General features: G+C 40.2%; 1 protein-coding gene across 1 annotated transcript in view; it reads right to left on the bottom strand.

The window, feature by feature from the left end:
* Positions 1 to 16,669, bottom strand: part of LOC124615378 (eIF-2-alpha kinase activator GCN1) — a 283,362-nt gene that overhangs the window by 158,795 nt on the left and 107,898 nt on the right. The gene's annotated exons all lie outside the window — the stretch shown is intronic.

Genomic DNA, 16,669 nt, shown 5'->3' with positions numbered 1-16,669 from the left:
ATAGGAATGCGGGTAAGCTACTACAAACAGCATAGTGAACGCATTATTGTGGCCAAGATAGATACGAAGCCCACACCTACTACAGTAGTACAAGTTTATATGCCAACTAGCTCTGCAGATGACGAAGAAATTGAAGAAATGTATGATGAAATTATCCAGATTGTGAAGGGAGACGAAAATTTAATAGTCATGGGTGACTGGAATTCGAGTGTAGGAAAAGGGAGAGAAGGAAACATAGTAGGTGAATATGGATTGGGGGACAGAAATGAAAGAGGAAGCCGCCTGGTAGAATTTTGCACAGAGCACAACATAAACATAACTAACACTTGGTTTAAGAATCATGAAAGAAGGTTGTATACCTGGAAGAACCCTGGAGATACTAAAAGGTATCAGATAGATTATATAATGGTAAGACAGAGATTTAGGAACCAGGTTTTAAATTATAAGACATTTCCAGGGGCAGATGTGGACTCTGACCACAATCTATTGGTTATGACCTGTAGATTAAAACTGAAGAAACTGCAAAAAGGTGGGAATTTAAGGAGATGGGACCTGGATAAACTGAAAGAACCAGAGGTTGTACAGAGATTCAGGGAGAGCATAAGGGAGCAATTGACAGGAACGGGGGAAATAAATACAGTAGAAGAAGAATGGGTAGCTTTGAGGGATGAAGTAGTGAAGGCAGCAGAGGATCAAGTAGGTAAAAAGACGAGGGCTAGTAGAAATCCTTGGGTAACAGAAGAAATATTGAATTTAATTGATGAAAGGAGAAAATATAAAAATGCAGTAAGTGAAACAGGCAAAAAGGAATACAAACGTCTCAAAAATGAGATCGACAGGAAGCGCAAAATGGCTAAGCAGGTATGGCTAGAGGACAAATGTAAGGATGTAGAGGCCTATCTCACTAGGGGTAAGATAGATACCGCCTACAGGAAAATTAAAGAGACCTTTGGAGATAAGAGAACGACTTGTATGAATATCAAGAGCTCAGATGGAAACCCAGTTCTAAAGGAAAGCAGAAAGGTGGAAGGAGTATATAGAGGGTCTATACAAGGGCGATGTACTTGAGGACAATATTATGGAAATGGAAGAGGATGTAGATGAAGATGAAATGGGAGATACGATACTGCGTGAAGAGTTTGACAGAGCACTGAAAGACCTGAGTCAAAACAAGGCCCCCGGAGTAGACAATATTCCATTGGAACTACTGACGGGCGTGGGAGAGCCAGTCCTGACAAAACTCTACCATCTGGTGAGCAAGATGTACGAAACAGGCGAAATACCCTCAGACTTCAAGAAGAATATAATAATTCCAATCCCAAAGAAAGCAGGTGTTGACAGATGTGAAAATTACCGAACCATCAGTTTAATAAGCCACAGCTGCAAAATACTAACACGAATTCTTTACAGACGAATGGAAAAACTAGTAGAAGCCAACCTCGGGGAAGATCAGTTTGGATTCCGTAGAAACACTGGAACACGTGAGGCAATACTGACCTTACGACTTATCTTAGAAGAAAGATTAAGGAAAGGCAAACCTACGTTTCTAGCATTTGTAGACTTAGAGAAAGCTTTTGACAATGTTGACTGGAATACTCTCTTTCAAATTCTAAAGGTGGCAGGGGTAAAATACAGGGAGCGAAAGGCTATTTACAATTTGTACAGAAACCAGATGGCAGTTATAAGAGTCGAGGGACATGAAAGGGAAGCAGTGGTTGGGAAGGAAGTAAGACAGGGTTGTAGCCTCTCCCCGATGTTGTTCAATCTGTATATTGAGCAAGCAGTAAAGGAAACAAAAGAAAAATTCAGAGTAGGTATTAAAATTCATGGAGAAGAAATAACAACTTTGAGGTTCGCCGATGACATTGTAATTCTGTCAGAGACAGCAAAGGACTTGGAAGAGCAGTTGAGTGGAATGGACAGTGTCTTGAAAGGAGGATATAAGATGAACATCAACAAAAGCAAAACAAGGATAATGGAATGTAGTCTAATTAAGTCGGGTGATGCTGAGGGAATTAGATTAGGAAATGAGGCACTTAAAGTAGTAAAGGAGTTTTGCTATTTGGGGAGCAAAATAACTGAGGCTGGCAATGGCAAGGAAAGCGTTTCTGAAGAAGAGAAATTTGTTAACATCCAGTATTGATTTAAGTGTCAGGAAGTCATTTCTGAAAGTATTCGTATGCAGTGTAGCCATGTATGGAAGTGAAACATGGACGATGAATAGTTTGGACAAGAAGAGAATAGAAGCTTTCGAAATGTGGTGCTACAGAAGAATGCTGAAGATTAGATGGGTAGATCACATAACTAATGATGAAGTATTGAATAGGATTGGGGAGAAGAGAAGTTTGTGGCACAACTTGACCAGAAGAAGGGATCGGTTGGTAGGACATGTTCTGAGGCATCAAGGGATCACCAATTTAGTATTGGAGGGCAGCGTGGAGAGTAAAAATCGTAGAGGGAAACCAAGAGATGAATACACTAAGCAGATTCAGAAGGATATAGGTTGCAGTAGGTACTGGGAGATGAAAAAGCTTGCACAGGATAGAGTAGCATGGAGAGCTGCATCAAACCAGTCTCAGGACTGAAGACCACAACAACAACGAGGACAAATGTCTAAGTATGCAGTAATGGATTTGGTCACAACTGGGTGCAGTATCAGGTGTTTCAGACAGTGCCAATTCCATCTCCTACATAGAGAAAGGAGAGCTTTAGGACTCAGAATTGTGGTATCTGAAGTAAAACTTGCCCCTCTCTACAGTCGCACGGTAGCGGCGAAACATTGGATTCTGGTCGGCATTGGCAGCAGTCTATGCAAAATGCTCTTCTATCATCTGAGCGATGTCTCCAGGCTTTGTTTGGAGACACCTGTTTCAGCACGGCAGTAAATAGTAAAAACTGTGTTTACCAGAAATCCTTCTGATGGCTCCCCATTCTTTTGTGGAACAAGTGAAACAGTTGGTGTTAATTATGTGTTGAGCCTTGGCTCTGCAACGGGAAATGGTCACTGGAATAAAGGCCATCCGTTGCTTCCCACAGGGCTAAGTCTGGAAGGGCAGGAGGGAAGAAAGAGAGGTCTATGGCCGAGGATTATCCAGTAGCAGCCGAGAAATGAGTGGGACTGCCGATATTGAGGATGTAGACATCACGAGGTTCTCCAAGACTTGACCCCTACGGCACGTGTATCTCAAGCACCAGAATACATTATGGGCACCGAGTTCCCCCAGAAAGAGAAATGGTCGAGGGTGTTATTCTGTAAAATCCGTTAGAACCTCAGAGCCTATCGCATCATGCGGAGGTGAGTACAGTGAGTAACAGCGATCCTCCGACACACATGAAGTTTAACTTCAACCGCTTGTAAAACAGTCGCTAGGGGGAGAGCAGAGGAGTGGTGCAGATTGTTGACAAACAAAGTGACCCCTCCCTTGGCCCTTCCCCAGACAGGTCCTCCTTGTGACAGTGTGTATAGCCTTGCTGTACATGGGCATCAGGTGCTTTAAAATTGGTTTTTGCTGCAAACACAAGCAGTGTTCGGCAAGATGTGTACCACTGACTTTCAAGATGAGTGACGAGAAATGTCACAGAGAGGGATGTTGATCATCAGACTGATTGCTTCCTACCTCCATTGGCAACTGATTCTTTATATTAGATGTTGTGTGTGTGTGTGTGTGTGTGTGTGGGGGGGGGGGGGGGGGGGGGTTCTGGAGCCACAACCGTGAAGGCGGTGGTGGCAGTGGCAGTGGCAGTGGCAGTGGCAGTGGCAGTGGCAGTGGCAATGGCAGTGGCAGTGGCAGTGCTGGATGGTGGAGCAGTTGGAACCTGTGGAGGAGCAAAGAGCTCCACAATGTTGGCAACCATGGCCTTGTCTGATATTCTGAGAGGAGGTACAGGCTTCGAAGTAACTGCAGCAGCACAAGTGCATTGAAAGCACAGGTACCAGTGCTAACAACAGCAGTCTCCGTTTGTGTAGCAGCATCAGCCTTGTGAATTGGCTGTTTAAGAAAAGGCGCAAAGGAGGTAGCAAACTTCGGGGGCTGTCTGGCCTCACAACAAGAGATACACTTTGTTGTTTTGATCTCTTGTATTTTCCCTTCTTCAAGGGAAACACAGCAGTCCCATCTCTTGACAGGGTGATCCCCAGAGCAGTTTATACACTACTTCTGGGCAGCCTTACCAAGTGGCTTCTCCCTTACAACATACAGTGGTATGCCCAAAGTGCTGGTATGCAAAACAGGGCACAGGGTTGGTAAAATAAAGTCGCATGTTGAGGTGAAGGAAACAGGCCTTAACGTGCTCAGGAAGTTTCGTGCTGCTGAAAGTCAGTATAAACAAGTCTGATTTCACTAGATCGCCATTTGCCATTTTCATTATGTTTCGCACCTCAACAATGCCTTCCTGGGACCACTCAGCTTTCAATTCTTCCTGGGAATGTCACACAGATCCCTGCAAGTTACAACACCTTTGCTGTAGTTCAAGGTGCCGTGCATTTCACTTTCTACTGCATACTCCTCAAGGCACTGAGCTTTTTGGATGTTCTTCACTCAGGTATTTCTACCAAAAGGGCCCCATTTTGTAAGCATCTGACAGATTTCAGAGTTGCAATGATGACCTCTAAACCTTTTTATACAAGGTGTACAGCTTTGCTTCCGCAGTTTGCCGAAAGGTGGCGACAGCGACAAGTAGCGGTCGAAAGAAACAGGTTGCAGACATCAGGCAGTTAGCTTGGACCTCGGTCAACATAGCATCATTCAAACATTAGTTGATTTGTGTCTGCCTCATGAAGTTGTTCTTGATTGAAAATGTCAGTTTACGAGCCTAAGTCTCATCATTTGCAGGAGATGTTACTGTTTTGTTTCAATATGAAGTCAACAGCGGCTGAGTCTCATTGAATGCTCTCAAGTACATACAATAAGGATGCTATTAGTGAAAGAACATGTTGCGAGTGGTTCCAACACTTCAAGAATGGTCATTTTAACATCGTAGACAGGCATAGTGGAAGAGAGAATGTTTTTGAAGATGCAGAATTGGATACATCGCTGAGTGAAGACTTGTGTCAAACCCAAGAAGAATTGGCACAATTAGTGGGAGTGACACAGCAAGCCATTTCAAATTATCTCAAGGCTATGGGCATGATTCAGAAAGAAGGAACTTAGGTCCCGTGTGAGCTAAAACCAAGAGATGTTCACGGCATTTGTGTATTTGTGAACAGTTGCTTCAGTGCCAAAAATGGAAGGGATTTCTGCATCGCATTACATCTGTGGACGAAAAATGGGTTCATTACGATAACCCTAAATGCAAAAAATCATGGGGATATCCCAGCCATGCTTCCACTTCAACGGCCAAACCGAATATTCACGGCTCCAAGATCATGCTCTGTGTTTGGTGGGACCAGCTCGGCACCGTGTACTATGAGGTGTTACAACCAAGTGAAACAATCACAAGTGCTCGCTATCGAATGCAATTAATGCGTTTGAGCAGAGCATTGAAAGACAAACAGCCGCAATACAGCGAGAGGCATGATTAAGTGATTTTGCAGCACGACAATGCTCGGCCCCACATAGCAAAAGAGGTCAAAACATACTTGGAAACATTAAAATGGGAAGTCCTACCCCACCCACCATATTCTCCAGACATTGATCCCTCTGACTGTCACCTGTTTAGATCAATGGCACATGGCCTGGATGACCAACATTCCGATCTCATGAAGAAGTCACAAATTGGATTGATTCGTGGATCACTTCAAAACATGAACAATTTTTTTCGACGCAGGATTTGTACACTGCCCAAAAAATGGGAGAAAGTAGTGACCAGCTGAGGAAAATACTTTGAATGATACATGTGAAACTGATTTGTTTCATTAAAGTCTCAAATGATGGGAAAAAACCGGCGGAAGCAAAGTTGTACACCTGGTATATAGAAAAGTGAAACTTTCTCAAAGCTGTCCTCTTTCCATTTAACTATAAGAAGCACATTCTGGCCTCCAGCATGTGTTCCATAACCAGAAACTGTAAGACTATGTAATCCCCAAGATAGGAGGTCAGGCAACACAAGCCCTCTTGTTTGATTGGTTGCTGGTATCTACCAGTGGCCCACTATTCATGCCAGAAGGAGGAGCAGTGAATTTCGAGGGTGTCATCTCGGTCTCACGAGTAGCTAGGGAAATAAAAGTCCACCTAGAGGAGCCCCACGTACCTAGGTAAGTCTTATACAACTGAGATTAGGGTGTTTCTACAGATGTTGCCTGCTAACGACTTTTTCACATGCATATTATCAGTGTGCAGCACAGAGGTTGTTTATAGAGGTTTCTACCATCCTTGCTATCTGGGTGGTCAAGATACCCTGGCCCTCTGACACACAATGTTCCAATGCTGTGCTGTACATTTGTCACAGATGCATCCCTAGAGCTTGCGGGGACAGAGGACTGGCAGTACTTACCAGTCCCCAACTCAGGAATCCCAGGATCACCAAGCCTGCACCCAGCACACCAGAGCTTAGTCCCTGGTATTCCAGTCATCTAGGATCTAATCGATATGGTCAAAAGCCCAGCAGAGGCACTGCTGGCAATGTCATGCTGTTAGTAATGGCACTTGCATCGTCTGGCTGTTGCTACAACCCATTTATGCCAAATTTCATTGCACTGTCTTTCTGTAGTGGTTATTTCACGCAGTGCTGCTCGTCTCTTAGCACAGACAACTCTACACAAACACTGTGCCTTTCAGTCATTATGTGAAGGCTGTCGGCCACTGCATTGTCCATGGTGAGAGGTAATGCCTGAAATTTTCACTCTTGACACTGTGGGTCTTGGAATACTGAATTCCCTAATAATTTCTGAACTGAAATGTCATATACATCTAGCTCCAACTACCATTCTGTGTTCAAAATCTGCTAGTTCCTGTCATGCTCCCATAATCATGTCAGAAACCTTTTCACATGAATCACCTGAATACAAATGACAGCTCCGTCAATGCAATGTCATTTTACACCTTGTATATGCGATACTACTACCATCTGTTTATGTGCATTTCGCTATCTCATTACTTTTATCAACTCAGTGTATATTTGTAATGGTGGTTCTGTGATTACTACTCAGTGCACATGTCACATTCAGTTCAAACTTTGCTAACATGATTCTGTTCATGATAGAAAAACTAAATGCCTTTTAGTATCAAACTTTAGAGCATTAGGTTCTGCATTGATAAGAAAATCTATTGTCTGATCTTGGACTGTAACAACGCCAATCAATGTGGCATGTGTGAGAGCACCTGTCCAGCAATCTCCAAGTATTCAATACTTAAACATGCAGCTGCCTTGGGATTGTCTGACAGGAGTGTAAGAAGAATCCCTCACACACCTCTTTGCATGCACCCAAATAAAATGATAGTTATCCAAGAATTAAATGAGAGAGATTTTGAAACTTGCAAAGCTGTATGTGAAGAAATTCTTCACAACATTCCCTCTGGTGCTGTTTTGATTTCTTCTGATGAAGCCCACTTCCATTTGTCAAGTAATATAAATAAACAAATTTTCTGCTACTGGGCCGCAGAAAACTCAGGAGCTTCACTTATGGCCATGCCACAGCTGTTGTGTGTCAGTTTGTTGTGCCGTTGCTGAATATGGGATGTGGGCTGCGTATTTTTTTCAAAGAGATGATGTAACAGTAATGGTTAATCAAATCACTACTGTCACATGAGAGAGACCTTCATTTGACCAAAGTTAAAACAGTTTGTTGGGGACCATGAAGAGTGAGAAGTCCAGTTCCAACAAAATGGAGCCATAGCTTACACTTCTCAGCGTTATCTAGAAATTCTGAGACAGTTGCTTCTTCAAAATCATTTCTTTTCACAACAATACATTGGCTGGCCCCCTACATCTCCCAATTTATCGCCTTGTGGCTTTTTTTCTGGGGGGTGGGGGGGGGGGCACTTAAAGGTTCAATACTACAAACATCACCCGACAACTCTGCCAGCACTTTAGCAGGCAATCACCCAGGAAAAGGCTGCCATTCCACTGGAAATAACAAAAAGAACTATGGATAACTTCTGGAAAATGCTTTGTCAGTGTGTCAACAGTGGAGGATGCCATTTAGTGGACGTAATTTTTAGAACAGACTAATATAAAATGACATTTCTGTATCTTTGTTCAATTGTGACTATATTTTGAAATACGGGAGGTCTTTTTGTCAGATGCTGTATATAGCAAGTATGAAAAATATATCAGCTTTCAAATTTCTTTGCTGCAGCTAACAAACAGTCTTACAACTCACATAGATACTGTTGCTCCTGTGACTCACACCTGATTGAGGCAAGCAGCATTCTTGATCAATGACGTGGAATGTGGAATGGGGGCGGGGGGGGAGGGGGGGAGGGATATGAAGAAGATTGGAAAGTATTTGGAAACATTATCTTGGTTTGGAACAAGTAGGTGCACACGGGGGAAGAGTGGGAGACCTAAGTAAAAGGTAGAGTATTTGTGAAGAGTGGAAGAATGGAATGAAGACTGGGGTTTAATGAGATTATTGGTGATGTAACACGTACTCCGATTGTGTAAGGACAGTGAAAGAAATTGGCCATGTCCTTTTCAAAGGAACAAAGTCAGCATTTGCCTTAAATTATTTATGAAAACCAAGGAAGCCTAAATCTGGATAGCTGGGCAAGGGATTTGAACAGCAGGTCTCCCAAATGCCTTAACCACTGTGCTGTCTCAATTGATTGGAAAGTGGATGACTTTATGCAGTACCAAGTGAGAGGTCGAATAGGTTCCAGCCATTAAGCTAGACCAAACTAAGTGACAAAGGAAATGAGACTAGTTTGGAGGTAACAGAGTGGAAATACTTTGCAGGGTGAGTGAGCAGCTGTGCAATACCAAAAAGCTATACTGCACACCACATAACTTGGCGGGTGGCTGGAGACTTTGCACAGCCGGCAGTTAGTAGTGTTGGAGCAGCCAGACTGTGCGATATCTGCACTCCATTCGGCAGTCGGCTACTGGCAGTTGATGATTAACATTACATTTGCATACAAGAAAGATAACAAGCACAGTAACTTGTGCCTTTGTGGAGAAGAACACATCATCAAACTGTGTGCCTTCAAAATATGGGGTCGTACAAAATGTGTAATGTAAATAACAACACATGGTAACAGCAGGAACAGTGACAACAATAACAGAGAGATTTGCATTGTCTGTCATTTCTGTAAATTGGTGCAAGAAGATATGATGAGCAACTGGGAAAAACTGCGGCACATTGATTTGTCTTTCCCATTCAAATTTGGAAAGTATATTCATCTTGTGATGTCTTGCAAAATAAAATCTGAAAGGAAGAAGAAGAGAAACATTGTGAAAAACATATTTAGTGACACACCATGGACCAGCAGTGGCTCTGGATAATCCTCAAAGAATTTTGATAATGCTCATAAAGGTTTTGCAATACTTGTGATTACTGGGAAAAACTGTGACACATTTATGAGTATTTCTCTCTCCTTTCCTAACCTGAATATTATGTTCACATTGTGACGACTTGCAAACTGAAGTCACAATTATTTATTGGAGTTGCAGAGTAAATTTCTGCACATATGAAATTTATACCTGTATTTTTTTAAGCGATTTAAGCAAATGTCTAAGCCATCTACATGTATGGTACTTTTTCGGCATGCAGCTAAAAGAATCTTATTTCACAAAATATAAAAAATGTCTATCTACAGTAAAAATCATTATTTTAAAAAAATAATTTATAATTGTTGTCTATACTTTTCTATTGTACATAGTTATTTCCGTAGACAATATAAAACAAGTTTCCACTAACTGTTTGTTGGGGATAACCTCAGGAAAATCAGAAGCAGAATAATCTGACCAACACAAATTGTTGAAGAAGATATTAGAATATTCCATCACTGACATATCATGTGGAATTAACAAATAATTACCGTTTCAAAAGTTGAAGACAGCAATCTGTCTAGTATACATACAAAATGAATTTCACATATTTTTATGGCTAGGAGTCAAACTTTAAATAGAGGTTATAACAAAACTGGCTAGTTGTTGAAGATCAAAGAAGAACTTCAAACAATGTCCACACCAGAACTCCATAAGGAATAAAAAATTTTTTATCAGCCAAGCAAACCTAGTCTCAAGTTACATAATACAGGCTTAAGTTGTAGGTATATTTTTAAATGCAGAAACACACAGTACTGACACATTTAGCCCATAACATCGTCTTCACCCTCGGTATCTGATTCAAACAAATCACAGTCATGAAGTTTAATTATGAAGGATTCAATCCCCGAGTATTTGTTGATTTCCTTTTTAAAAACTTCTTCCTACAGTGTTTCTGAATGTTTGATGCAGTTTGCCCATGCAGAGATAGTTACATTGTTCACTGCTTCATTTGTTAGTTTTTCAATGTCAGAAAGCTGGAAGTTGCTATTTCTATCTGTGATATGGACAATCACTTGCACCCATATCAGCTCAATAGGATTGTAGTGACAGTGATATGGTGGTCACTTGATTACTCGGTAACTATTCTGTCTTACAAGTACATCTATTTCATAAGTGCAGTATTTAGGCTTGTACGCACTTAAGAGCATGAGTAACTCTGCCCTTGCCTGTGACGCAGTGTGAGGAATTCCATTAAATGACAATCATGAAATAATTTAGTCCTTCCTGGTGTTTGAAGTAGGAATGTTATCCACTTGTACAGATTGCACGCTTGCATTGTCTATGACAGTAACAGAATTCTTCCCCAGATACAGGAGTAGCTGTTGTGCAAACCGCTGCTTGAAGATAACATTAAGTCATTTCAGAGTATTCGTCATCTGAATGCTTTGACTTTGATATTTTAAATATTAATTTACTTTCTAGTATGAAGCCTGTCTCTGCAGAACCAGTGTGAAGCACAATAAGGCATCTACCTGCAGGAACCTTCAGGCCTCCAACATCCTCACTTCCCTTCTAGCACATAGGTCTCAATGGTTCTCATTCATGCATGTTTCATCGAGGTAACAAAAACATGGTTTTTTACTCCTGCATTGATATCAAAAACACAGTTCTTGCGGCTACAATGTCACTTCTCTCTAACAGGAGTTTTCTTCCATCACTGGTCTTTCTGTATTTGAATCTCATTTTCCTTAAAATTCTGAGCATGTCAGATTTTCTGCCATTGCAACTGTCAGCTTCTTTCATGTATGAACAAAGTTTACCTGCTTTAGGATATTTACCTTTACTATACATGTCAAATATTTTCTTGCTGAAATCATCGAGTTTACTCACAAACTTTTTAAATTTCAGCACATACCAGGCAACTTAAAAATAGGTCATCTGTTCTCTTCAGCAGATGTGTTGGCTTGGCTCGTGATGCAGTGAACAATTCTCAACCTGATACCGCACATCTCAGCACTTTGTTCTTGGCAATTAGCAGAATCAGGAGACAATTTGTGATCATACATGGATGCGGTTTCCAGCTCCCATCTAAGGACCTGATACACGCAAAACACTATTCTCTCATCTGTTTGTGTAATTCTGGTCAAGATTTGTTTTTGCTGTTCATAATGATCAGATTTCCATGAAATAACTTTCAACAAAACGTCATGCACAATGCTAAAACCAGTTGTAAACTCAGTCTGCACAGTACAAAAATTTGAACTCAAGCGCATGCTATGGCTAGCTGACTGCTATTGGTTGGCATATCATGTGACATGTCTGTGCTTCTGCGCATACAGATCTCACCCACCAAGTTACGTTGCATGAGTTCTAGTACAGGAGGTGGAGGACGAGGTAAGATACCAAATTGAATGAGTAGGGAATCAAGCACTGAAGCATTACTGTATTTACCCAAGAGCAGAAGATGACTTTAAACATAAGATGATGATCTTTTTCAAGATGCTCCTTGAGAAATTTTTAATATGAACACATTCTGGCTAATCAAAATTGAAAAACTGATATATTATTACTCCACAATTCACAATTAAGTGCCTGGCAGAGGGTTCATCAAATCACCATCAAGCTATTCCCCTACCATTCCACTCTCTAACAGTGTGCAGGGAAAAACACACACTTAAAGCTTACCATGCGCACTCTGATTTCTCTTATTTTATTGCGATGATCATTTCTCCCTACGCAAGTGGATGCCAACGAAATAATTTTGCATTTGGAGTAGAAAGTTGATGATTGAAAGTTCACATGAACATCTCACCACAACAAAAATGCCTTTGTTTTAATGGTTGCCACCCCAATTTGTGTATTAAGCCATGGCACTCTCTCCCCTATTTCGCGATAATACAAAACAAGCTGCCCTTCTTCGAACTTTGACGTCATCCGTCAATCCTATCTGACGTGGATCCCACACCATGCAACAATAGTACAGGGGAGGATGGACAATCATAGTGTAGGCAGTCTCTTTAGTATGTCTTGGATTTTCTAGGTGTTCTGCCAAGAAATTGCACTCTTTGGCTCACATTCTCTATAAAATGATCTATGTGATTGTTCCAAGTTTAGTTATCCATAACTGTAATACCTAAGTATCTACTTGAATTCACAGTCATTAGATTTGTGAAATTTATCATGTAACAAATTCAGTGGATTCCTTTTCATTGTCATGTGGATGACTTCATACTTTTCATTATTTACAGTCAATTGGCACTTTTCGCACCACACAGATATCTAGTCTAAATCATTTTGCAATTGGTTTTGATCACCTGAGACTCTACAAGATGATTAATGACAGCATCATCCGCAAATAATCTACGAGGGTTGCTCAGATTGTCTCCAAAATTATTTATGCAGACCAGGAACAGCAGGGGGCCTATAACACTTTCTTGGGCAATGCTAAATATTACTTCTGTTTTAATTGATGACTCTCCTTCAGTTACTATGTGCTATGACATTTCTGACAGGAAATCACAAATCCAGTCACACAACTGAGACAATATTCCATAGGCACACAATCTGATTACAAATCGTTTGCAAGGAATGGTATCAAGAGCCTTCTGGGAAACTATAAATATGGAATTGACTTGACATCCCCTAATGGTAGCACTCGCTATTTGATGAGAATAAAGAACTAGCTGTGCTTCTTAAGAACGATATTTTTTGAATCCAATCATATAATTTATTTGGTATATATCCCTCAATTGCCATTGATATTATTTCTTTCAATTTAAATCCCTGTCTGGTCTACACTTACATAGTCAGGCTGGAAGGAGTCGAGACTGCCTCCTAGAAGGGCATTGAGCAAATTTTTATCTGCTTTTTTGAATAGATATACATTGCATTTAGTTTTGGGAGATTTGGACATTACGGTACTTAGTTTTGCTATGTTCTCATGGTCAGTAGTCCCTGTATCCATAATGATGCTCCCTATTTGCTCAGGATTATATTTTGCTAAGAGGTCAAGTACGTTTCAGCAATCATTTACGCTTTGAGCAGGGTCCTGAACTAATTGTCCCAATAATTTTATGAAAAAGCATTCAGTATGATTTTGGATAACGTTTTTTGCCTACCACCAGCTTTAAACACATACTTTCACCAACATAAAGTATCTGCCTAAAAATGTTAACATTGTAATGACAGGCAAGAAAAGAGGTAATGAATTTCTAGCACTGAAATTTAAATCATCCTCCTCTTCGCTGTTGTCATGAATATTTGACTATTTTCCCCAAATATATCACAAATTACAAGGATGTACTTAGGTTGGGACCTAACAGCACAGCTCATATTGCTGCAATTGAAACAAGCAATTATTAACTTTATAACCTTGGTTGTTACAAATATTTGGCTTTTTCTTCCGATTTTCGTGGTTCTGGTTGTGGTGGGACTTAACAAAATAGCTGTTTTTTCCAAGTACATAGAGGATTTTCTATCTATCCTGATGTGAGAATGTAACAATACACTAGGCTTTCACTAATCCGGCCATTCCTGGCACAGATGGGTGCTGGATTAGCGGAAGTGCCTCATTATTGTGTGTCTGAAATTTACTTTATTAATTTATTTTTTTATTTATTTTGAAAACATTGGGGTTATAGTGTACTGTACTTTATTAAACCAAAGAATACAATTTTAAAACATAGAGGATTTACTTTATTAAATCCAAAAATACATTAATTTTCAAAGAAAACTTAATCCTTGAGTGTACAATATACCGTACATAATTATACAGTCATGACACTCACTATGAAACTCCCTAATTTTTAACTGTCACAATGATGATACACAACGGTGGTGTGTTTTATCATGCAACTGCTTTACAAGCATTACATCAGTACTGCATGTATCTGGTTGTTGCATAATGTACTCTACGAAGACCTTGGCAGCTTCAGCACCAGCAGTGTGAGAAATCTTCATGCTCTCTCCTCCTGTGTCCTCTTTTTCATCACTTTCATCATTACTTTCTTGCATGCTTTTGATTATTTCTTCATCTGTTAAAGTTTGGTCTGTATCACAGTTTTCCTCATTTAGCCACTTAGTACCATCTTCATCATCAACTTCTTCTCCTCCTCGAAGGTTGTAGAACATGTCAGTGTACAAAGTAATTGATAATTCCGAATTGACTGGCTCATCGCTATCACTCACTATTGGATCCAATGCGGCATCAATGGATGGCCACAATTTTCTCCAGCTCTTCTTCATGGTAGTGCTCTCCACTTTATCCCATGCTTTGGCTGCTTGAAGGAGGGGGGGGGGAAAAAAAAAAAAAAAAAAAAAAAAAAAAAAAAAACACTTCAAATATGTTAATTGCTTTCCGTGCCTTCAGCATAGCCTCGTTAGAGTTGTTTTCACTTTTGTTCAGCAAGGAGACGAGAAGTGAATGTCAATAATGATGTTCAATTGATTCCAAAATTCCCTGGTTGGGTGGGATAAGGAGTGCGTGTATACCATCCAACTTTAGAGAAACATCTGAAGGATGACTGGGAGTATTGTCAATTATAAAGATAGCTTTCAGTGGAAGCTTTCCCTTCTTTAGCTCTTTTCTCACTGCTGGCACAAACATTTCATGTCTGTCCATCCGGACTTTCTTCTGAGTGCAATACTGCACTGGTAGAGTATTTATGTCAGTGTGTTGAAAACAACGTGGACGTTGGGATTTTCCAATCACCATAAGTTTATGACTCCCATTTGCATTACAACACGCCATTAATGTTACGTGCTGTTTCTGTTGCCTGTAACCATGAGCTTCCTTCTCGTTGTTGGCAGCTAATGTATTTGAAGAAAGCATCTAGTAAAAGACTCCTGTTTCATCATCATTATAAAAGTTATACAAGACAGCAGCAGTTAAATCTTCTTCCTCTATTATCTTCTGTATCTTGCTTACAAACTCATCAGCGTCCTTATCGTTAGCTGAACGACTTTCCCCGGTGACTGTCAGCTGCCGAATGTCACGTAGTTTTTTCCAGTTTGATAGCCAACCTTCGTTCACTGCAAACAAGTTACTATCGCCAAGTTGTTTGTTAATTGCAGCTGCATTTTCATTTATAAATGGGACACTGACTGGAATTTGTTTACTGTGTTGTTGTTTGAACCATCCATAAACAGCTACGTCCAGTTCTTCATTGTCACTCTTTCGCATATCCTTCCGTTTTCCCAACTCACTATCCATTTGTGTTGAGTATTGTCGAATAACATCATCTTTCTTTTTGATGTCATAAATACTTGTTCATCCAACATTGAAATCAGCAGCAATGTCATTCTGCGAAGAACCTCAGTTTAACTTATCTAAAATTTCAAGTTTCTGCTTGAGGTCTAGTGTAAAGTGTTTCCTTTTAGAAGACATGAGTCCAAACTGTAAAAAAGCTACAATTTCAAAGACAATAGATAAAGCATTGTTTAACTAAGCATTATTGCACACGATAATTCATCATGCACATGTTTTTGGATGTGCACCGGATTAATGAGAGGCTGTCCACTGCTCTCTCTCATCCATTTTCATTCCCTTCAGTGTGCACTGACAATATTGCTCCACAAAACATACAAGTATGCTGCTGGAACCTATCTGGACTTTTACCATCTCCTGCATAAATGTATACTGTTGTTGAATATTTATCCAATTTTAACATCAGTTCAATTCTGACTACAAATGGATTCAGGCAAACTGCAGTTTAAATTTAGTAGATATTCATATAAAGACAATGTACATGGTATAGATTACCATGGTTGGCAGCAGGACAAAATTTGCTGCCCACTCACCACTCTCCTTCCCACATTTGTCCTAGTTCTCAGCCAAGCTGGTGTCAGTGCTTCCCCCTCCAGCAATTCTGAATTCTTCAAAAGAGATAGTGCTACTTCAGCATGATCCAAACTGCTCGAGCAGTTTTCTTCACATCTTGAGAAATCTTGGGTTTCATTCAATCTTTATATGGCTCTGCAATCTAGTAACTTTTGTTGGTACTATTTCTACGATGTTTCTTAGCGTTTTAATATATTATGGATTTTAATTAATACAAGTAACTGAGAAGTGCAGACTGCAACTCCTGCTGGGCATATGTCACATTTAACAGTAACAAATAAATAAGGAAAAAAAACTGCAATCACAATTCCGTCCAATTTTGAGTTTTTGCCTGTCCTGTCTAGTTATGTCTGCTGGTACTATCTTCATGATAGGTCTAGCCACTGTAATTTATTCTCAAGATAGTAATTATTGTCAGTTTAAAATTATTTATTTTGTTTATTAGGGATTTTAATTCTTGAT

This window comes from Schistocerca americana, chromosome 1, assembly GCF_021461395.2.
Source record: "Schistocerca americana isolate TAMUIC-IGC-003095 chromosome 1, iqSchAmer2.1, whole genome shotgun sequence".
In the NCBI taxonomy this organism is placed as follows: domain Eukaryota; kingdom Metazoa; phylum Arthropoda; class Insecta; order Orthoptera; family Acrididae; genus Schistocerca; species Schistocerca americana.
This window is presented reverse-complemented; position numbering and strand designations above follow the sequence as displayed.